The following is a 24,883-nucleotide window of genomic DNA, read 5'->3' as shown; positions in this document are numbered from 1 at the left end:
GTTTTATCTTTTCCAAACCTTTTGGTAGTTAACATTGTAATAGGACCGTTCCTCTTTTAAAAATGTATTCAGGTTTTGTCTGTACATGCACTCTCTCTCTAGGTTTCAGTTTTTTGTACATGGCTCCCTGATGGAGGCACACAGCTGAAATGCGCATAGGACACAGATTTCCAAGCGCCATGACAGAAATGATTGTCCTCTGAATATACTAATATGATTTTTTTTGTCTGTATGTTTTTTATATCAACTGTATCCTGTTAAATAACCTTCCATATATCAATGGATGACACGGTGTATGATGTATGATATATGATATTTGGTCAATACAAGAATCTCATCCCTGTTATCTGACCCTTTGAACCCAGTGTAAACATACATGCAGAGGACTATGGGCCCGATGTAGGTAAGTTCATTTTACCACTTCTTAAATTCTGAATCATACCGATTCGGTATTTAAGAAGTGGTAAAATGGAGGAGGGGGGGCGGGGGGGGGGGAGGGGGTGATGTAGGTATTTCAGATTCGGTAAATACCGAATCGGTAAGATTCGGCATTTACCGATTCTGTAAATACCAAATCGGTAAAGCCCATTGATTCCTATGGGCATTGAAGCCCATAGGCATCAATGGTCACTACCGAATCGGTATTTACCGATTCGGTAATTACCGATTTTTGCAAGGGTGCAGGGGGTGCACTTTGACACCCTCTAGCACCCCAATTCCGGACTTGTGTGCCATGTGGCACACAGACATGCCCTAAGGGCATGTCTGTGTGTCACATTGCACAGGTGTGCATGCACAGATGTGCATGCACACCTGTATTCGATATTTTACCACCCAATTGGATTGGGTGGTAAAATACCGAATCTTAAAGCCCTGTGGCACTCTGACATGTGCCAGCTACATCTGCATTTCCAGAATCGGTATTTTACCGAGTCTGTATTTACCGATTCGGTAATTTTACCGAATCGGTAAATATAGAATCGGTAAAATACCGATTTTGTAAATGCATGCCCTACATCTGAAAACCGTAATACCGGTCGGAAACGGCCGAATTCGGCCGTTTCCGACCGGTATTAGGGCACCTACATCGGGCCCTATATGTTTTATCTTTGTTTGTGTATTTTGTCTAAATCATTTATATAAAAAATAACAATAATAAATAAAAGATATTCTTGATATCACTGAACAGAGACTGCATGTACATGTTTCCTATACTGTTTAGGTCAATAATTATCTCCATTGCTCCTAAAAAATTTATATTTACATACTAGTTATTTTCCCTGATTTAGGAACTTCTTGTCAGGGGCACCCCATTTTTTACACATACAGAACTCCTTGCTACACTTATCCACATGGATTCTCTCTTAGCCGACTGGAGGGGGGTACAGGACATGAGGACCGCATTGCACTGTACACGGATGATGTCCTGTTGTACTTGGCCCAACCAGCTGTGAGTGGGCTCAGATATCTCCGGCTGCTTTAGTGGTTTGAACAGGCATCCGATCTGCGGAGGAACCCTTCTAAGTCCGTGTTGGTCCCCTTGGCACGGACTAGGGACTGCTTTGACTGGCAGGCAACTATCCCTCTGCATCGACTTGGCTTTAAATACTTGGGTATATGGGCCCCCCTGCATCGCCTCAACTGCTGTCAATGGGGGTCCTACGACGGGGGCTTGGGCATGTCCAGTCTTGATCTCTACTACCTATCTTCTCACCTGCTTGTAATCCACAACTGGTTCTATAGGGGGTGATAAGACCCCTCCTACTCTCATCTAGACTTTTCTCGTCTCTAGGCCATGCTTTATGGGGCACCGATCTCACTCTTGTTGCCCACGGTGACACAGGTAATGTTCTTTGCGTGGGGGGCAGCCCTGCAGCATGTGCAATGGGGGGCTTAACTTACGCTACAGACACCACTTTGGCATGGCACTTGGATGAAGGGAATGGCATCTCTTAACGACTTCCAATCCTGGGACCTCATTGGCCTCACAAGACTGTGGGATGTATGGTTGGGGGCACAAATGTGGTCCTTTCATGATCTGCAACAGGCATACAACCTCACACACACCTAGTTTTATTAATACCTTCAACTCAGACACACCCTTTACACCCACTCTCTCCAAACGGATACCCTTCCGGAATTTAACCCTCTGGAAGTCAAGCTACCTATGGCCCATGATCAGGGGCGGGATTTTGTAGATTTACCACACACTGATTATCAATTCCCCTGGGTCACTGGACCCACCTTAGGAGCCAATGGGAGGGCTTGATAGGTCCCATAGAGGATGAGGACTGGAGGGACGCACTAATGGCCCCACGGGAACTCACCACCTCCGCTAGACTGTGCCTCATTCAAATTAATTATCTTTACTCTGTGTATCTCTGTCCACACCATTTGCGCTCAGCCGGCCTATGGCACACCTCCACTTGTCCGTGATGTGGAATTGACCAAGCAGAATTTATTCAAATGGTATAGGCCTGCGATGCCATACTCTATTACCGGACGGGCAGAAACAGGGAGTTGTCAGAGGTTCTGGGCTGGGAGGTTCCCCTTTCTCCCCTATTGGCTCTCCTTAAGGTGTTCAAGGGTTCCTGGGGTTCACGAGCTGAGAGGTCCTTTCTAGGCACGGCCCTCCTGGTGGCAAAACATGATATCGCCTCGCAATGGATGGCCTCTAGATCACCCGCTCTATCAAAATGGAGAAGAGGTGTCGACTGCTGTGCGCAGCAGAAGGGGGTGGTCTACAAAGCACATGGCTGCCTTCAGAAACATGTATGGGTGTGGGGGAAATAGCTTGGGCAGATTGTTTAATCAGTTGCATCATTTTGCTTGTGGGGTTTACAGAAATGTACTGTCTAACATTCAATGGATATTTTGCCCTGTATGGACTATTTACCTACTGCAATGTTGTATGATGTGTGCCTTGCTCTACTGTTTCACCAGTGCCACTGGTTTATCTAAAAAAGGGACCAGTATTTCCTGTTCTTATTTTTGGGGCTGCACCATACCTTGTAGATATGGGGTAGTGTCAAAAAGCAATGGGTGTTGCGATGGAACACCCACAGCAACCCCCATTGCACGCCCCTTTCACGCTAAGTGCTGCGTGAATAGGGGCATTATTTAAAAGGCGGAGTTAAGCCACAAGAAGTGGCTTAAAGCCGCCTTGTAAATAAGGCGAAGAAGTTAACACCACCAGAACATCAAAATAAGTGATGTTCTGGTGGCGATAGCTCCTTGCACATATGCTCCTCAGTTTTGTTAAAGACAAGGAGGTGAGTGTTATGCAGTCTTTTTTCTTAATGTTTGTGTTTTACAGTATTTTAAGGTACTACTTTTCTCAAAATCCAGGTCTTCCAGGTAGGAGATGACTATTAACCCAACAGTATAAATAAGGCAGACCACATGTAACTTCCTCTTCTCTTGATGGGCCCATACAATTGACAAGCTGTGTGTAAATCTAAATAGTAGAAAAAATAATAATCCCAGTAGTAGCCACATCAACTCCTTCTGTTCATTTCTGATTTCCGTCCCATGTCAAAGTAGCAGTTGTCTTCATGTTTCCCAAACTTTATCCCCTCAGCTTGAAGTTTGGTTATTTGAGACTGGCAATAGGAACAACCAAAACAAGCACTGGCAAGGCCAAAAGGTCTTGCCTATGCAGGAACTTTTGGCTTTGTCAGTGTGTGTCATTCATGTTGTATAGGAGCGGAGCTGCTGTGCAGCATGGCTGGAAGTAAACTAAAAGAAAGCACTATGATGCGGTCAGCGCTGGCCCTGTCAAAGCATTTTTTTTAACTTTCAGCCATGCTTCACTGCAGCCACGCTGCTGCATAACATGGCTAAAACATATTGACACAGCAAACAGCTCTTGCACAGACGAGACCTATTTTATTTTTTTTGCAGATTTATAAAGCACGAACTCGACCCGAAGGTATTGAAGCGCTTTACATGAGCACCAGTTACATTACACAAGGACACATTCATTTTTTTGGGTGGCACAGGGAGATTAAGTGATTTGCCCAAAATCACAGGATGTGGAGTCGACCCGAGGCTCAACCTTGGTTTTCCAGCTCCAAAGTCGGCAATCTAGCCGTCAGACCACATCTTCTCCCCCTATTGGCATTGACAATGCTTGTTTTCTTGAATGGTGCTGTATAAACACGATTTCCCCGGAGAGCCCCACCCATGCCCACACGAACAGATCGGCCGTCCACCACCCTGTGACAAGATATCTGAGACCCCTAGGTTTACGGTTTGCCTTTCATAAGCATGACCTACAGCAGGAGAGCTCAGTCTGGCTGTAGCTGCCTCCACCCTCCCGTCTCCAGGGACTAGACTTCCCCTGCAGCGGAGGCTTACTAATGTTTTTGCTTTTTGAGACATATAGAAGTTTTGCACCTGCAGTATTTTTATTTGCTTACATATTTGTATATAAATGTGTTTATATATATTGTTATGCTTACAGTAAGAGAGAAGCGTTGCGTTTGGTTACATTTTCTGTGAGGTACATAGATGTTTCAAAAGGGAAAGTGTGCTTGTTTTACGTGCTGCCAATCTTAATGACAAAGATAAAACTCAGACAGTCAAATGCCAAAATATATCTGACAGAATCATGTGTGAGTTTACCACTGTGCCTGCCAGGAAAGGGCGAGAGGAGGCAAAACAGGCATGCAAATGATTTTTTTGCTCCATACCGGTAATACAGTGTTAAAAAAAAATTTGGTCTACTGTGTATTTGACAATATCTCCTTCAACCATATGTGAACGGCAACAAAAAAGTTCCTCAATCCGAGTGCAAGCAGAGGAAGGACACTAATAAAACAGTAAGTCAGTAGTCAATGCTCTATGGGCGGGACAAACACATGAAGAGGAAGTATAACCAAGATATGCTGACCAATTAGAAGCAAGGAAAAGGATGAAGTCAACCAATGGTAAGTAATGGGTAGGCTCTGAAAACTTTTTTTCATTTTTTTTCCAGAACATTAGATCTCAAAAGTGACAGCGCATGCGCTGTCTAAGGTGAGACCTAAAAAACCATACATCAAACATCACTTCCAGGGTGGGCACTTCACAGCGTATACTTGTCTTTAATAAAAAATCAAGGTTCGCAACTGGTTAGGAGAACCTGCAATCTTATTACAAGACGGAGGCTCATATTATGCATGTTCAAAGAATATTAACAACTGTCATTGCTGTATAATCCACAGGCTTTCAAAAAATGTCTTAAAAGTTAACACTAGACCAATCTGCAGGCATTAGAATGTCCTCCAGCTGATCCCCAGCCCAAAATGCTTTAGAGGCCGTAGCCCTTTTAGATGAATGGGCCCCAAAGTCAGCTGTATCTACTCCTGCCAAAGTCATTACTTCTTCAACCCATCTACTTAACATAGTATATGTTACTGGAGCAAATGGTCTACACAGAGCTATTAATAATTGTGGGCTGATGCTTATTTATTTATTAACCTCATCACTGCTAATGCTATTTTTCTCCTGTGCTGGAATTTTCAAAAGTCTATTGTTCATGACGAGCTGGGCTCGTCATCAGCCTGGCAGGAGGCTACTTCATGACGAGCCCAGCTCGTCATGAGCCTGGAAGGGGTTAAGGAGTTTTATATAGCGCTAGCCTGACCCGAGGGTATCGGAGCACTTCACAAAAGTTTTTGAGCAAGATCCATACAATAAGCAGTATCATACATATAGGTTCGGCAGTCCAAGTGTGCTGAGCCTTGAGGTAGTACGTGAGAGTGCACGTTGTCTTGGGGTTGATCCAATAAGGCAGGATTCTACATATAGGTTCGGAAGTCCAAGTGTGCTGAGCAACACTGAGGTAGTCCGTGAGTCCTGAGATAACCTCATAGAGTGCATGTTGTCTTGGGGTTGAGCCCATTAAGGGTGGCGGGAGGAGCAGTTGGGGGACGGATAGCAGGGAGGAGGTGAGTCTTCGAGCTCTCACATCTTTTGTGACTTGCACATAGCGTTTAGGACACCATACCTAATTTTGGATGTGAAGAAAAACATGGGAATTCCACATAAGTAGAAGCGTTGGTACACCTTGTAATGTAAACATGAACACCCACTCGAGAAAACCTCATACGAGAAATATCCAGAACTCTGACATTACCAGAAAGAATTCCAAATACAACAGCGTCATCCTTGGACTCCTGTACCTTATTCCTTTCACTAACCTGCACCCCAAAGGATGTTCACCCACTGGCTTACCATCCACCTTTTCATGCCTTGCCAATATTGCTGATCTGTAACCAGTTATTATCCTGTAGGACTTTTGGCCTGCTGCTAGACACCAAGAAATATAACATTGTGACATCTGCTGAAATGGGACGTCTACCCTGTTCCATATATCAGCTACTCCATAATCCCCAGGCTGATGTGTATGTCTTGACTGTGCCCCTCATTCAGAAGGCCTGATGTATTCGGAAGCTGCCTCTGAAAGTCCTGGCACATCTGTGAATGCCCTGAAAGGTTCCAGGCCTAAACTGTCCTGTTAGAGCAGATTGTAATTCTGTCCATAAGGGTTCATCAAAATCTGCGGGAAGATTGGAAGTAGTTTTCGATAATATACCGACAACGCCAATAGAGTTGTAAACGAAGGTTGGCTCTGCCACAGCAGGATGACCACTTCCACCTTCAATGACCGCCTGCATATCTGGACCAGACATCTGGTCTGGAGAAACTCATTATTAATTTCCACCCTTTGCTAAGATTTCCAATCCTGCAGAAAAGTGTCTGTTGCCAAAGCTTCCAGATCCAGCCTTTGGCTGAAAGATTTTTTCAACTATGCTGTTAGTATGGAGCCAAATAGATCTATGTTAAACTGCCCCCATGGATTGTCTAACTCCCTGAAAACTTTTACATCTAAACTCCACTTATTGCCATCACAGGGATTCCATGAGTACTAGTCTCCCACCATGTTGGATGGTCCCAGAAGGTGCTCCGTATTCAAAGAAATTTTCTGCTAGAAGCAAAACTCTCATAGCACCATGGCCCATTCCCCTAGTGGCTTTGATCTTGTCCCCGTCCCCCCAGCTTGATGATATACCTGACCACACTCAGATTGTCCATACAAAGGAGGACTGCACACCTTGTTCTGCCTTTTGCTAGGCTCTGAAAAGCATTTGAGCCTGCAAGAAGTTCTAAACAATGTATGTGCATTAAGTACTCGTTCTTGAACCATCTTCCCGTAAGTACCACACCTGGCTCTCTATCCCCAGAGACTGCATCTGATTACAATACTAGATTTGGATATGTAGGGCAGATAGCCCGACCATTCCATGCCTGTATATGGCGTAACCTCACACATCTTTTTGCTTCCATGTTTAAAGGAATCATCAGCGAGTAAGACAGACTCTCGGGGAACATGCATCATTGTAGTCATTTGCGATTTCTTAATTGCGATTTTTAAGGAATCGCAATTAAGAAATCGCAAATGCCTATGCATGTAGAAATCGCTGAAAAATTTGCGATTTCTAAACATTCCTTAATTGCGACTCGCAAATTGCGAGTCGCAATTAAGGAATCCCTCCCCATTCATTCCTATGGGCCTGGAGGCCCATAGGAATGAATGGGAAGACATTCTCATTTTGCGATTCGCAAATGGTGAATGCGATTTCAAGGGTGCAGGGGTGTCCAAAGGACACCCTGTTGCACCCCTGAAATTGATATGTGCACCCATGTTACGCACACACATGCCCTAGGGGCATGTGTGTGCGTAACATGGGACTTTGAATAATGCACTTTGATGCTTTTTTCAAGAAAACCTTACATGTGATGGTAAATTGCGATTCTTAATTGCAAAATCGCAAATCTTTTGACTTTCTTGCATTGCATTTAGGTAATCGCAAATTGCGATTCCTTAAATACAATCGCAATTTAAGAAATCGCAAATTTTGCTATTTCTTAAATTGCGAGGGGCTTCTTGTTTCATGCATTCCAAAAGCAATATTTGCAATTGCAAACGGACGATTTTTACGATTCGCACCATTTGCGATCGCAAAATGCTTTGATGCATGTGCCTGTCTGTCTTTGTAAATGTCTCATCTTTAAATTCTGGAGCTCTATGTAATGGAGGGGTCCAGTTAATATTGCACGACTAGAAGAGGGGAGAACCACAAACCTTGCTAGGTGTCTGAGGTAAATTTGAGGCGGAGCAAACATGTTCTTTAACCACTTTCTGATAAATTTTAGTATTGAGGCTGGAAGCATTGACACTCCCTTGTCTGATTTCACTGGGAACCCTAAAAAATCCATTCTTTTTGATGGTACGAGTGCTGACTGCTCTATGTTTATTATGAAACCTAGGCGCATATTTACAAAAGAAGTGACGGAGTGTGGCATTAGCCTTGTTGGCTTTAACGCCATGCTCCAACACTTATGAAATGCAGGGCTGCACCATATTTACAAAAATATGGTGCACTCCTGCGTTACTCCCTGCGCGGGCGCTAAATTTAGCAGTCTAGCGCCAACGCAGGCACCCTTGTACCATAGTGCAAGGGGGGGTGTGTTGAGGGGAAGGATTGTTTATGTGCAGCAAGGTGTCCCTTTCTGCACATAAACAATCAATGCTATTTTGTAACTTCGATGTGTGCTGCTGAATGCAGCACACATAGAAGTTGCAACTCGTAATTTTTTTTTTAAATGATTGTATATGTGGAGGAAGGGAGACCTTACTGAACATAAACAATCAATGGTGTTTTGCTGTTTATACAGGTGCTGCACAACGTGGCACACATAGAAATAGCAAAAATGAGGAGAAATAAAGCATTTCTCCTCATTTCACCAGGGTAAGACCAGGTTTTCCACCTTTGTAAATATGGGGCAGCGTCAGAATCAATGGGTGTTGCGGTGGAACTCCCACGACAACACCCATTGCCCTCTCCTTTCACGTTAAGTATAGCATGTAAGGGTGCCTTATTTACAAGGCAGAGTTAAACCATGTTAAGTGGTTTATTGCTGCCTTGTAAATAAGGCGAATCCCATATCACAAAAAATGACGTTCCTGTGGCGATAGGGGCTTGTAAATATGCCCCCTAGTTTCTGTATTAAATATATTGCCTCATGAACCAGCTTTTACAAAAGTTCCTTTTCCTGACCCATGAAGATCATATCATCCGATCTTAAAAATACCACTACTGGTTTTACTGGTTTTAACAGGTTGGTGAAACACCAAGTCGGGGAGTGGGGGAGTGGGGATGTGACCGAAAGGAAGGAATCTGAATTTGTACATTTAGCCCTTCCATGAGAACTGGAGATTTTTCTTGTGATTTTGAAAAATGGGTAATATTGAGTATGCATACTTTAACTCTAACCTCATTATCCAATCCTCTTGGAGAAGAATATCCTACGATCAAATCACCATTTTCATTTTGAAATGGCGGTAGAGTACAAACCGATTGAGACCTCTCAAGTTTGTCAGTGGCCTGAATTTGTTTTGCTTTTCTTTGGCACCAAAAATATTTTGTGACAACCCTCTTCGGGTTCCTGAGTCAAAAATGCACCTTTTAAAAGGTGCTCCTGTACATCTACATAGATTAACTCTATCGCTTCCTGGGTAAACCTGCATTGGGGCAGGACGTCTGACCTGAAAAGGAAGGGCATAAAAGTCTATCTGAAACCCCCTCACTGTTTGTAACATCCAAGGGCCATTGGAAATGAGCTCTCACTCCTGCACAAAAAAGGCCAACCTGCCCCCAACCTTTGCGGAGAGAAAGAAAAGTACTCTTACCGTAAGTTACCCCTCCCCATGTGTGTCTGCTATAGAAGTAAAAGTGCCCCCACCCCTTCTTTTTGGGAAGAACATTGGCCTGGAGTATCAGAACTGGCAACTGTAGCAGAGTCTGAATAAGCTTTCCCGGTCAACGAAACAACTCCTATTTCCAGAAGCCTTGGGGTAAACCAGACATCAATTAGGAAAGTCCCTTGTCCAGGGAAGAAAACGCTTGGACAAACCTGCATACTGGCTAATTTAATGTATAAACTCATCTCCAGAGTGAGAACCTTGTGCAGTCATACCAAAGCTGAGGGACTTGACGCTGCCAAGTCCACCAGCCTAAGATCTATCCTCAGGTGTCAGTATGTGGTGATGATGCTGGGGGCTGTGGTTGCACACATTGAAGCTCTTCACAACTGTTTCCTAATTTTTATTGGAACAAAGCTACCATATAGTCCCTTTATCCCCTCACGGGGGAATCCTGCGTTTGCATTACCCAGGAAACAGATGGCCTTCTGAACCCTCCTAGAAATTATCTTGGAGTTCAGAGCCTCCCCTGAATTTTTTGCCTGTTCAAGAGAACAGATATTCCTAAGAAGGGAACCTAGAGTATCAAGTACCTTATCCTATCTGACTAACCCTTCTCTGGGTTCCTTATCCTCTCTGGTCAGAAAAGTAAATTTTTTGTATTGATCGCTTGTGTTTGAGCCACACTTTGAGAAATAGCTGGTTTAGGGCATTTGGCCCTCATCTTGGTCCTAGCGATCTTATCAACAGGAGGATTTATTCTTGCCTAGCCTCTATGTAATCATCTAAAAAAAGGCAGCGGAAACCATTCTGCAGCGTTAGGGTGCTGCAGCAACCCAGTATCAAACCTTGGGTTCCCTTATGCAGCTAGAATTACCGTTAGTGGTTTATCCAAGCTTGCTTGCTTTGTCACGTTTACGTGACCATCATCATGTGTCGGAAATTAATCAAAAGGAGGGATAAGGGATCAGAGTCTCCGTTTTCGTTCCCCAATGGTTAATTAGCAATTATCAAAAATGGAATAACGGACACTAGTTACACCTTATGACCTTTGGCAGAGTCAGCACAAGGCGGAAGCATCTACACACGCGGCTCTGAGCTTCAAGCGGCTTCAAAATAATGAGACCCCGGTGAGGCAGAATACGTATTGTCTTTCAGATTACGAAGGGAAATTCCCTAATAATACACAATCTGAACAAGAGTGTTTGTACCAAAATGACTGCACAAATTGTGTGAGTACAATACCTTTATGTTTTGTTAGTCCTGACGAAAGCTCCGCAGACCCTTCCAGGCCCCAGGAGCTGAAACATGTCGACGTATTTTATTAACCATACTATCAGACCTAGTAACTCGGTCTAAGATCGTACCACTTATTTTTAATTGTGGTGAGGAACAACCCCCATTAAAGAACTTTGGGGCTGTTTACCCCCTATTTTTAAATATTTGTTCCTTTTTTGCACAGTTTTCTTTACACCTTTTTTCACGTAAAATCTCTGGACACTGCACCCTTGACCAGAGGCGCCTCGGGCGAGGCTGGCAAAACCCACTACTTCAGAGCAGCCAATGATAACTGCCACAACTCTAGTGTGGGGCGGACGAAACACATATACCGCACCATTTCCAACCATAACACAGAGTTTTTTGAGGCTACTCTGATCTTTATCCCTTATGCCAAAGGTCATAAGGTGTAACTAGTGTCCGTTATTCCATTTTTGATAATTGCGCATCATCATGTGTCATCATATTAAAAATCATCCATGTATAAATCATTTATGTCTTCAGAAGCTCTTTTAGTTTGACCTCCACTTGAATTCATATTAGAATCATACCAAAAGGTCTTTAAGTCCATTTCACCTTGCAGAATTGAACCACCACCAGTTTCATGCTGGGGCATGTTAAATTGCACCACCATGTGCTTGCCCTTTGTTATTTTTCCCACCCGGGCATAGTCAAGGAATGAGATATAGTGGTTGCCAAGGAATTGTCAACGTCTGTGGCTACATTTTTTAGAGGTTGACATTGCTTTTGAAATTGAATTAGTCACAGAAATGTCTAAAAATCCCCTGTGGTTACTTTTAAATGTTTCCTCCTCTGATTTATTATTATTTACACCACGTTAAAGTTTTCCTTGAATAACTAATTTTTTGTTCAATTTTCAGGAAATTGAACTCTCACATTATCCATGTTAAATAATAAAAACCCCAACAACATGTAGATTCCGCTTTTCCCTAAATTGCAATAATGCAGAATCAGATAAATAAGCAATTCGATAGGCTGCGCAAACCATTGATATATGCATGAAAACAAAATTATCTACTTTTTAAATCCTGTTCTCAGTAACGTTCACTAGTAATTTTTCAACAATTGTCTCATTCAACTGCTCCCCGTGTCGGCGATTGATCCCCAAGATTCATTCCAAGTACATGGGCTGCAGACTAAACCTGTGAATTGATGGGAGTGATTTTCCTGCTTAAAGGCAATGCTTATGGGGAAAGGTCTTCTGTAGCGTATTTTATTGTGTCGCAGATGATCCATAATCGTACACACCTGTTGGCGATGAAGGAGTGTAGCTGGGGAGATGCCCTGCAAGATTGTGTAGATGCACCCATCATACTCAATGAAGTAGCTCTTGACTGTCTCAGGACCATTTGTTTGCATTGATATTCATGAAACTTAGAAGGATGTTGCATGATCTGCTCTTTTCCTCAGGGTGTTGTGGGCTACTCCGTGCACTTGGCCAGTTTAATTTACACAGTATCAATTCCTGCAACAAATGCGAAAAGAGGTTTGATGCGGGTTTCTGTGTCTGAATCTTTAATTCCCTCTCTAATGTGCTGGTTGTCTCACTTGGATCTATTTTCCAAATCCTCAATCTTCAACAGCATTGTTTTACGCATGGAGGGAGATGCACTTGTCCTTTAATTTTGAGCTTTAGGGCCTGCAGGGCTACTAATTGATTTTTTGCTTCCACCACCCTAGAGCCTGTGGAAGCTACAGCAGCTCTAAGCGCTGCGATCTGCTCTCCTAAGTCAGACTGCACCAGCGAGAATTCCCAAGAGATGTCTGCCTTGAGGTCTTCACGTAATTCAGCTCTGAAACGACTGCAACGTATCAGGATCAGCCCCTGATGTCTGCTTCTGCTGCGCTTCAAATATTTTTTGGGGTCATTTAGTACCCCAGGCTGCTTTACAGGCCAGGCACGGATGGGAGAATGGGAGAGACTTCCTACCCCTCTGCCTTCTTGGGCACCCCCCTTAACACCTACCTTCATAAGGAGGAACTTGATTATAAAGAAGTCTTACTCATTAAGTGACTTAAATCTGTACTTCCGTCACTTATGCTGGAGTTTGGACCTGTTATGCTACAATTACTCTGAAGTACTACCTTGAGGAATTGACATGATAAAGACCAGCGTCGAGAACAGACGGTGTATCAGATCAGTGTTCAGTGATCTGGTGCTCATAAACAGGCCTGGCTTATGCACCAGAAAATCCTCGGGAATAAACTCAATTCGACGAGTCAAGGGAATGCACCTGCTTTCATGAGGTAAATTGTTTGGTGAAATAAGTCAAACTTGAAACGCATCGCCCGCTACCACATTTCTGTAACTTGTTTATACATGAAAAAACAATGAGGAGTTGACTTGGGTCAGATTCACGAATTGGGGGGTTGGAGGATTTAACATAAAAAATCAGAGATTTGAACCAATAGGATTACTTTTAAGTTTGGAGAAAAGTTATGACTTTGAATAAGTTCTTATATAATTCTAGGAGTGCCCCTGGAAAACTATGACAGAAGTAATTTTTCAGGAGTACATGACTAATATTTATACCAGTAAAGTTTCAACAAGTTATGCATATGGAAGTGTAACACAAATGTGAATCAACACATTGATTTTATTTTTTCGCTTCCATAGTGATGGAGTCCCTTTCCTTTACACCCTATTAATGTGGGTGTTCCCTCACTATTCTCATTGTGGAAACACATTTATTCTTGCCCATGAAAAGAAAACTATGGCAACATTTCTAGTGTGATAAAACTACCCTCAAGCTATAGTTGTACCCCAACAAACCTACCCGTTTTGGGGTGTTTGTTCGCATTTGCAACCAGGACCTTCTTGGAATATCCGAAAGTCAAACCCTACATTTTTCAATATCGAAATCTCACCACACTGAATTGAATGTGTATATTTGCCAATCCCTTTTTTGAGGGTAAAATTAATTCAGATTGGAAATTTCCCCTTGTAAATGGATTTATTTGACAACTAAGCTGCTTTTAGCTGTGCAAAAATGTTTGTGAGTCCATAATGTTTATCAGCTGGGTAGAAATTTAACTTAGTCACATATCATTTTTTGTTCAAAAAGCTTCATTATTTTTTTAATAATGAAAAGCAATACAGAGGAAATGAGGGAGAATACACATCTGACTTGATGATGTGTAGTCACACATCATATGAGCCCCTTCATCACAAATGCCTCATCGCTAAGCGTACATACCGGTTTCCACTATATCAATACGTTCTTATACTAAACTGCAGTAATATCAGCTCAGAAGTGGCTGCGGAAAGATTTGGAACACTTACTAAGAGATTGATTTTCACAAAAGGGTCCAATGTAAACCCTATTGGGTCAGAAGATTTTTAATGGGGTGGCGGGATGGCTCAATGATTCAAACGCTCAGCTATAAAAACAAATTATGATCGAGAGAGCACAAGTTTCGCTCCCAGAAAGAGTGACTTAAGTCTGTTGAGTACCAAAGAATGAATGATAGAAATTACTTTTACTTACAGTGCTTAGGGGTGGCAGAAGGGTGGTATGATAAGTAATTATTATAGGAGGAGGTGCCTTGATTGGGAAAACTGGAGGAATCCGCTGCACCAGGAAAGCAATAGTTTTAAAGGGAACTTCGCCTCATGCAAAGACTCGCAAAGTTCAGAGATTACTCAGCATTACCAATATGGGATTTAAGCCTAGAATTTAGGGCCTAAGTTTAGATTTTCACCTAGGTGTAGACTTGCATCTCTCTGTCCCCTCAAATCGAGAAGTGGATCCTCCTAGAACAGGATTTACGAGCTTAAATTTACTAGTAATTTTTCACATGTAAGTGGAGAGCTTTCTAAGAGAAAATATAGGGGAAATTATTAAAGTTTATTATTCTTAAAAAAAAATATTTTTTCATGTGAAATATGATTGTGAATCAATTTAAAAACATGTTTTTATCCTGAACTAATAAAATTGTTTACAGCACATTAATTCATCAAATGATATGTGTAATAAAGAATGTAATAAAATATATTAATTCAAATTATAAATAACAATTTTTAAACAATAATTAAAAACAATTCACACCTACACTAGCATTTTCTAGATGTAGTGATTTCTTTTTTATAAAAAAGTTTGCGTTTAATTATTTTATTTCTGTAATGAAAGTTTAAACATTTATTGTGATGTCTTTAATTACAGTTGTTATTAACTTTTAAAATAAGGATTTTATATATATATATATATATATATATATATGTATATATATATATATATACACACACACACACACATACATACATATATACACATATTACATATCTCCAGTAGCGAACGAAAATGACAGTGCTCACAAGAGGAACACAAGACACATTTTGGCCACTTGGGCATGTGATCAAGGACTGAGTGGCCGAAATGCGTCTTTGTGTGATTTGAAATAAACACCATTTTTATTTCTCCAGCTTTTCACCTGTTTGAGCGTTGTCATTTTGGTTTGCTACTGGATTTTCTGGCTGGCACACTCCTACCTCACGTCGGATGGGAATTAGTACTGACTCCTTCATCCCTTACCTGGCGAACTCCTGTGAATGTGAGGTGAGAACGGAAAGGGGACCGGAGGAGATGCTCAGCTTTTAATTTTCCTGTATTTTGACTAAGTTGGCCCTTGCAGACTCTGCCACAAATCGCCAATTCATTTGTGAACACTCCAAGGCAGCACTTACCTGGACAATGGATTCTGGGGCTTGTAGTTTCAACTACCTGCAAGCAGTGAGCGGGATTCAGAGGGGGTGTGGCGAGCCTGAACCAATGACACAGTGGCGGGGAGAGTACTTATGGGTGAACCAGTCTACAGGAGCATTGTTGAAAGGCATCCGAGGAAGGCCGTGTCAGGCCGAAATGCATCATGCCGATTCCGCTAAATAAAAGCATCTCCAACGCTATCCCCGCTGTGGCCTCTGCTTCTTCGGTTTTGGGAGGAGTTCCTGTCATATATATATATATATATATATATATATATATGTATATATATATATATATACACACACACACACACATACATACATATATACACATATTACATATCTCCAGTAGCGAACGAAAATGACAGTGCTCACAAGAGGAACACAAGACACATTTTGGCCACTTGGGCATGTGATCAAGGACTGAGTGGCCGAAATGCGTCTTTGTGTGATTTGAAATAAACACCATTTTTATTTCTCCAGCTTTTCACCTGTTTGAGCGTTGTCATTTTGGTTTGCTACTGGATTTTCTGGCTGGCACACTCCTACCTTAGGAGGTCGGGAACTTTGGGAGCTCATATTTGTGGATACATATTTTACCTACTGGCGGTCGCCACTAAGTAGTTATAGAAAACTATATAAATTAAATTAAATAGCTAGGATCATGTTTCCATAGGAAAAGCGTTTTTTGACTTGCCTATAACTCTGGCGTTGTTTGACAAATCTTCATGAAATTTTCCACAAACTAGTGTGCAGGTGATTCTTGTTGCACATAGAAAGTTTTTAGGTGATCGGTCAAGTGGGGGCTGCGAAAAGAGGGGGGGTAAAAAAAAGTGCATTTCCCATGTAAATTCCCATAGGACCTGTCAACACAACTACAGCCAGAACTGCTGGACAGAATTACACCAAATTTGGTAGAACGGGTTACAGAGACACAATAGTATGTGTAAACTGTACAGTGATTGCCTCATCCAGGACACACAAATTGATTCCTTGCTCTTTTGTAATGATGCATAAATGAAATTAATGTTGTTTTCTCTGGTGGTGGAGGGGGTTCCTGCTAACACCCAATGCATCGAAGATGGTCTCAAGCTTATTTCCTTAAGACGAAAGAGAAAGGTGCATATCTTAAAAACAAATCCCCAGAGGTTTGTGCACATCAGAAGAAATAAAATAAAAAAACACTGGCAAAGTCAATAGGTCTGGCTTGCATTTGAAGTTGCACATCAGGCCTACTGGCATTGCAGATGCTCAGTCTGAAACACACAGGGACTAGAGGGGCAGGCAGCCCACAGCGGGTGAAGAGGTGGTGGGTACTGACAGGGTAGTAAACACAGGGCAGCACAGACTGTTTGCAGGGATGGCAGATGCACACAGAAGAGCTGCAGGTCACTAGGGACACAATGAATGGAAGCAAGAGACACGCAGAGAAGATGCAGGTAGTGGGGCACACGGAGTGCCAGAAGATGAAGGGGGTGACACAAAGGGGTTTCAGAGTGGATTTGGGCTGTTGAGGATTGGTGGCCAGAAAAATTGAATGTTGTAGAATCAGGGGACATGCAGGGGTGTGGGGTGCAGGCAGTGTTTGGTGTTGTAGTGTGCTTGGGCCTTACAGGTTCTGCAGAGAAATGCAAGACAGCGCAAACAGACATTGAAGGGACTCAGGGGGTCACATCGAAAGGCTGCAGGCAAGGGGAACACAGAAAGACTGCAGAGGGGCAAAACCCCCGGAGGGCCGTGCACGGATAGGGCTGGGTAGCACATAAGAATTGCATGAGGTGGACACAGAAATAAGGCGGTAGGAGGCACACCGATGATCTGCAGGTGCAAAAGAGCACACAATGAGGCAGGGCTTCACACAGGAATTGTATGGGAGTGGAGCACACACAGGGGCTATAGAGAGCTGTGGGCACATAGACAGAGGTAGGGAAAGCATAGGGGTAGGGTGCACAGGGGGAATAAGGCACACATAGGGACTGCCAGGAGGTTGGAAGGATGATGAGGGGATGCAGGGGCGCACACATGCACGCAGGGTGATATAGGCACACCTTGTATTATCCACCACCAAACATACCAATAAATATAAACCACCACACCCACCATACAGCCACATACGTAACATTTCCACCATGGTATTTCCACAGAATCAACATTATACACGAACACATCCACCATAATACATAAACCCATAACAGCATCATGCACCCACATACCCACCATCAGATGTTCACATAACTACCATAATCAAACTGTCAAGGACTGGGGACCACGAAGATCTGTTGAGTCCCCTACTTTTTACCCAAGGAAAGGGCAATTCCCACCGCAACCCTGGTGCCACACTGCACTGAATAGTACTCGTGTGAAGATGTCAAGTGTCTACTTAAGAGAGGCTCTGTGTTAGGAGGACAAAACCACGAAGAAATAGAACCCACTGTTGTAGCTCTTGATTGAAGATGAGGATGAACACTGAAGTGATTATCAAGGCCCCAAACTCCCCCTGACATCAGAGAAGAGAAAAGAGCCAATCACAAATATACAGAAGTAGAATCCAGTAAAGGTTCCAAATGCTTTAAGAAAAAATCAGAGTCAAAAGTATTAGCAAGGGATCAAAGAACACAACAAAAAACAGGGAATGAATGTGTTGTGACACATCTATCATTTGAAGATGTCCCCTTCATTGAATGAAACAGGGACTGATATTACAGGAAAACACTGTGCTTCATCTTGCACTGGGAACCTCGAATAGCATTCTATGGACAGACCACCATCTTGGAAAGGGCAGTGTATATGGATTGTCCACATCCTATTCTTGATTCTCATGGCTCTCATTTGGCAAACAAAGAAACCCACTTTTGACATCCTTTGACCAGTGCTGAATTTCACAGTCCTGCACTGCCCTTTTATACTTTATATAGTAGGCAGGTCATAGAATGCCACAGAGGCCAAGGCAGCGAGGACTCTCAACTACAGTCTGAAGGCAGGATTCAACAATGCACGGCCCAATCACATACGTTACGTTATGTTATGTTATTAGACATTTGTAACGCGCGCGGATACTCTAGAGTGTCCCGGCGCGGAGGTGAACCATAACAGCGAGCGGCATATTTAGATGGGTTGGTTAAAAAAGAAAGTCTTCAACTGTTTCTTAAATAGCATGGTATCCTGGATGTTGCGCAGCTCCAGAAGGAGAGAATTCCAGGCCTCTGCAGCCTTAACAGAGAGGGAGCTACCCCCTAGCCGAACCCTGCGAAATCGGGGAACAGTGGTGAGGCGCAGAGTCGTAGAGCGGAGACTTCTACGAGGCGTGTAGAAGGAAAAACGGAATGCTTTTACCTCTCCTGAATGCATGTAGTCTCTGGTAAGGTCTTGGCATGCAGATATATATCCAATACTGCCACACAACCAAATTCATATGCCGAACTCACCCCACATCATACATCCACACAACCTAGATCACAACTAAAAAGAAAATCAATGGAATACCCTGAATTAACTAAAGCTGAAACTGAACTAACTATGGTATCTAAAACATTAAAAGTGGCTTCACCTTAAACACTAAAATGTCTATATCAATTTTACATATGGCCACAGTAACAGAATTACACAGAGGACTTTGCTGGTCCATAAAAAGGGGGCAAATTATTCGGTTCTGTTTATTCTGATAGCTAATTGCACCTGTGTCATAGTGACAAAGCTATAATTTAACGACGGCAAGGTTTCATTTCAATAATTCCTGACAAAGAACCACTCCCTTCACAATTGCTAGTCACAATTCGCAAGTGTAGCGAGGAATAAACATATTTTTCTTCTCATTGCCCTTGACCGCCAGCAAGTTACATGTTTTGGATCTGCAAGACGTTTTTGAGTGAGTCACAAAAAAACAACAAACGTTGGCAAAGCGAAAACGTCTGGACTAGACATGCAGCTGTAGTGCTGATATTTTATTTTTGCATTTTTGTTGCTAATATACGCCATAAAATGAAAAAGAAAATAGACTGCTGCATGCATGTGGCCACTATATGTTCCAAATGATTGTAAAATTTAAAAAAACAATCATTGATGTTTTTTTTTTTACTAGTAATATATATACGTTTTTTAAATACCAAGCCTTTCAATACCAAGCACTCACTTTAAAGGTAGGTACAGTATCACTTAAACGCTTTAAAATAGCCTCCCAAATTTATAAATTCTTATCATCTGTTTCATTACCCAAGCATACGGTTGCTCAACAAAAATGGATACATCATTTTGGTCAAGGAGTTACAGATCATATTTCTTCAGACACTTGGCAGCTGATTGGCAAACTTTCTCTTCGCAATAAGATCGCCCCATCATTAATGCAATTTAAATTTTTCTCCGTCAACCTCCTTCATTGGACGCCTGTTCATTTACATGCGCTCAATCTCAAGGATGATAATTTATGCTGGAGCTGTGGCTTATTGAATGGCGATTTTCCACATATGTTTTTTGAATGTTCCCTTCTCCAGCCTTTTTGGGATCTCATTCATAAACATCTCACTCTCATCTTTGGTATTGAGTTCCAACTCTCGTTTCCATTAATTCTATTAGGTCCATTGGCTGCCCCTGTTCCTCTCCCCTTAGATCCCATGGAATTACAGTTGATGGATCTCCTTTTGACTGTTGCGGTGAAAGTCATCCTTATGGAATGGAAATCCTTTTCCTCTGTTTCCTATCATACTTGGTGGGCGTGGGTTTCCTTTTTGCGTAGTGCTCACACTTTGGTTGATCATGCTCACCTTTCTCCATCTATTTCTAGTGGGGTTTGGAAAGCATTGGATGACTATATGGATTTGTCATCAAAAGGGTTGGTTGCTCAATATCCTTTTGATTTGTCTGATTGAATGGCGTCTTGTGTGTTGTGTGTTGGGTTAGTCCGTTGGAAATCCTTCTTTCCCTTCTTCTTCTTCTTCTTTCCTGTCTTCTTTCCCTTTCCATCTTTTCTTTTATTCTCTCTTTCTTTCTTCTCTCTTTTTTCTATCCCTCCCTTACCCTGATTATACCAGCTGATAGTGATACATTTGAGTATTGATTCGACATTAGACACTCATTTTCCATTACCTAATTCATTTTTCTGTTTATAGCAGGCTACTTTTATTTAGGAATGCATTTGCTATGCTTATACTTAAAGTTTAGCCTCTGTTTGCTTTTTTATCTGGTCTAAATTGTATCACATTTATTGTATTAAGTACCTCTTCTTCTTTATAAAATAAAATTCTTTGAAATAAAAAAAAAACGCTTTAAAATAGCAACTTTAACAAGCATTTAGTCTCACCTTTTGGAAATATTGACTTTGCCAATGGTTTTCAGCGAACCTGTGCAGCATTGAAACTGTGCAGCGTTGTAATTGAGGAAACAGGGAAAAAACTGATTTGATACAGCAGAAGCAATCATGTCATTCTGTAGGCTAATGTATCACACTTATCAACCTACAAAATGCTTTGGGGGGGGGGGGGGGGGCGGCGGGATGCTTTTATTTACTAATCCACGTCGGATTACTAAATTTAAAATAAAAGGGTAGTGCCAAGGCGTTTAACAAAAAGAAAAAAAAGGGGGTGGAAGGAGGCAATAAGAAGAGCAGAGGTGGTAGCAACATGGAGGGTGCTGGTGGGGCATAAAGAGCACGAAGGACAAGTCGGAACCAACATGTAGGACAGCGCGAGATGTACACAACACGGGCAAGAGAGAGCAACATGGAGCAAAGGGGGACAGAAACATACGGGCGACAGAGAGCACAATGTGGAACAGGGGAAGCATAAGGGTGAAAAAGCAAATCGAGGACAGCTGCGGCCTTAGGCATGTGCAAGCTGTGCATCTGCACAGGGCCACCAAACCCCAGGGGCCACCATGCATATATATATATCCTTAATATAATAATCCTCTGAGGATGGATACTTATTTGTGTGGCGGCCACTGGCAGGGATTTGGCTGCCTCCGGCTCTGTTCCACTTCCAAACACCCTGACCCCCCCCCCCCTCTTCACTGGCCTCCGCCCGGAGGTGCATTATATGCTGCGTAAAATGCTATCTCGAAAACGGCTGCAACAAAACATGTCTTATTTGGTATCAAACACCTTGGAATCATACCGGTAACCGGTGTGGGATGTATGATTCCACCCTTCTGAAGCAAGCTTCCTGGGTCCACTGGTTTTCCCGGTACCAGCCTTCCCAACCCTGGCATCACAAAATGGTTGCTGCCGACCAGAGACACATTTCTGCCCTCCTGCTGCTGAGCCAAGCTCGTGCAGGGGAAGGCAGGACAATAGGCATCCTGTCACAGGGAGGTGTGACCACCTCCCAGACAGGACTTAGTGTATTGTGGCTGGAAGGGTGCCAAGTGGCTGAAAGTCTGCATCTGGGGCACACTTAGTTTCCCTAGGCATAGTCCAGTTCAAACCAGTTCTGGGACCCGTTGGTTCCTGCTCTGGCGTGAAACTGGACAAAGGACAGGGTAGTATCCTCCCCATTGTCCAGACCCTCCTCTGGGAGGCTCCCTTGAAACGTCCAACCCTCTCCCGTGAGTACAAAAGGGCGTACCTGGCTGTAGGTCCTTAGATTCAACGTGGACAAGATCCTGAACCAGAAACCACTGACCTTCAACCGCCTGGACGCTCTGGACTTCGCTGGACTTAGACTGGGCCCGTCTTTGTCTCCCTTTCCGTCCAAAGCATCGTCTGTGCCCGTACACCATACAGGCTCCATGTAGGACCTGTGGAGCATCAAGGGCAACTGAAGTATCTCCCTTGGGGTGAAGGAGTCACTCCCTTGCATTCACAGGCACCATAACACAACTGACTGGTTTGCTGATCCTGAGCTCTTGAGGACGCCGAAGGCTCCAGCAACACAGGAGGTGGGTTCTGACATTCATTGAGGTTGATCTGCCCCCTAACCGAGTTTGAAGCCAGTATCCCTCGTGGTGACTGCATAACCTGAACCCCTGTGCATTGCGTATATTTGCAAATTTGCAAGTGCATATGCTTGTTGGTGTGCACTAACCTTGTGCATTTGGCTATTGATAGCCCCAACCTCTGTTCACATTTCATACAAAGGACGTTGGCCTCCTCACACTCTGTACCCTGCGAGCTGGGACTTTGTGAAACTGCTAGTGGTCCCCTTGCGACTCCCTTGCCTTCAACTTGTGGGTCCATTTGAGGGACAACACTGATTTTCTTGGGCTCCCCTACTTGCTCCAGGCCTGCCCAGACTTCCCTTGCTGTTGTGAGTCTCCTGTTCCTTGCTGGGCCAGACCGTAACCTTACTTGACCTTCTTTGTGGGTTGCTGCTGCCAAGGCTTGTTGGTGCTCCCGCTGGACACCAACCCCTCAGCACACAACATCCTTCGTGGGACAGCTCGTATCTGGCTCCTGGTTGTCTTCAATGTCTCCTGGTCCCCATGGCTGCAGAGTCAATGTCTCCATCTTCAAACTTGAAGCACCCAACATCAGTGGGCATTCGTCTACCAAGCCCCTAGTCACTCCTGAGTGACCCAGACTCAGTCCCCTCTGCTTTCAGGTTCTTTCCTTCAAGAATACACATATGGGTTCCACCTGACACTTTTCTTCTTTCCAGCAGTGGCCTTTCTTTGAAGACTCCCATTGAAAATGGCGGCGGTTTCCGACGTCACTTCGACCCTATGACCCTGCTTCCCTGAGATAGGTAAATCTGGTACTTCAGTATCCATGGTAGGGGTGCTCTCTAACCTTCTAGATTCCAATGGGTTTCCTCAGAATCCACTGGGAAGGGTCATTAAACACTAAAACTGCAACTGCGACTCTCCCATTGAATTATACGTAGCACGCGGTCATGTTTTCACACTGCACCAGTTCTCCGTGAGGTCCCTACTTACTCAACTTGGGTGGTTCCTTTGGGGCTCAGCGATTCTACAACCTCTAGACACTGTCTTGATTTGAGTCGTGGTTCTTATACCACTATTTTAGTATATGGTTTGGTCTCCCCCTGGAGCCCACTGTGTATTAGTACTACTTACGTTTGTTTCTGTGCTACAGTATTGTGTGCTTTGTGTTTATCTGTGTGTAGCAGATACTGTGAGGTATTTAAGTTGTGTTATATTAATAAATACATATTTTTTATAACTACTGTGTGGTTCTCCTTTCATTTAACCAATACATTAAGGTTGCATTCTGGTAAAACAAGCTGCTTAACATTCCTTTAAGACTAAGCCTGAAGGCTGCCCTCCATAGCTACCACTTAGATAGCTTTCTAAGGTTATCTTTGACCTCTCAAATCACCAAAAGGGTTGTTTGGACTGGTGCAAGGTGATCACTTTAATTAATGCACATCATATACCAGGCCAACTTCTCACACCATAAGCATATGTAGAAACACCTGGAACATAAGTACATACACAGTAACGTAAGTCGTACCCATTAGGGATAAGTCAAGAGAGAGAACAATGAGTTTGTAAAAAGTATCCATGGAATATAAATTTATATTTGTTGGAGGCTGGATTAGTATATGGTGTACATTCATGCACTAATCCAGACAACCCTTCTGGTGATTTTAGTGGTCTTTGATAACCACAGATAACTCTCAAAGTGGTAGCTGTGGAGAGCATCCTTCAGGCTTATCTTGAAGGAGTGTAAAGCAGCTTGTTTAACCAATTTAATCTATAGTGTAAGTTAGATGAAAAGAAACCACACAGTGTTTATATAAAAATACTTCTATTTATTACACAACACTCACTAACACATTGGTATAGCTCCTACCCGGAGATATCAACACAATACACAAAAATACTTCAGCAACAATAAGGTAAGTAGCATAAAATACAGTGGTCTTCAGGGGGAGACCAAACCATATACTAAGAAAGTGGAATGTGGACTTCAATGGAGAATGATGTTTGGACCAGAAGACCCAGAAGAGCAGAGGACACAAGGAACCACCCAAGGTAAGTACCCGGGAACCCCATGGAGGCTGAGTGCAAAGTGGAAACACAGCCACTTGTCCAATAGAAGTCAATGGGGAAGTCGCATTGCAGTTTTGTAAAAAGAGGACCCTTCCTAGTGGACCCACAAAAAAACCTTTAGAAGGCAGAAGGTTAGAGAGCCACCCCACCCATGGATGTCCCAGGAACCAGGTTATCTACACCAAGGA

Source organism: Lissotriton vulgaris, chromosome 8 (genome assembly GCF_964263255.1).
Source record: "Lissotriton vulgaris chromosome 8, aLisVul1.2, whole genome shotgun sequence".
NCBI lineage: Eukaryota > Metazoa > Chordata > Amphibia > Caudata > Salamandridae > Lissotriton > Lissotriton vulgaris.
Note: the sequence above shows the minus strand (reverse complement) of the source record.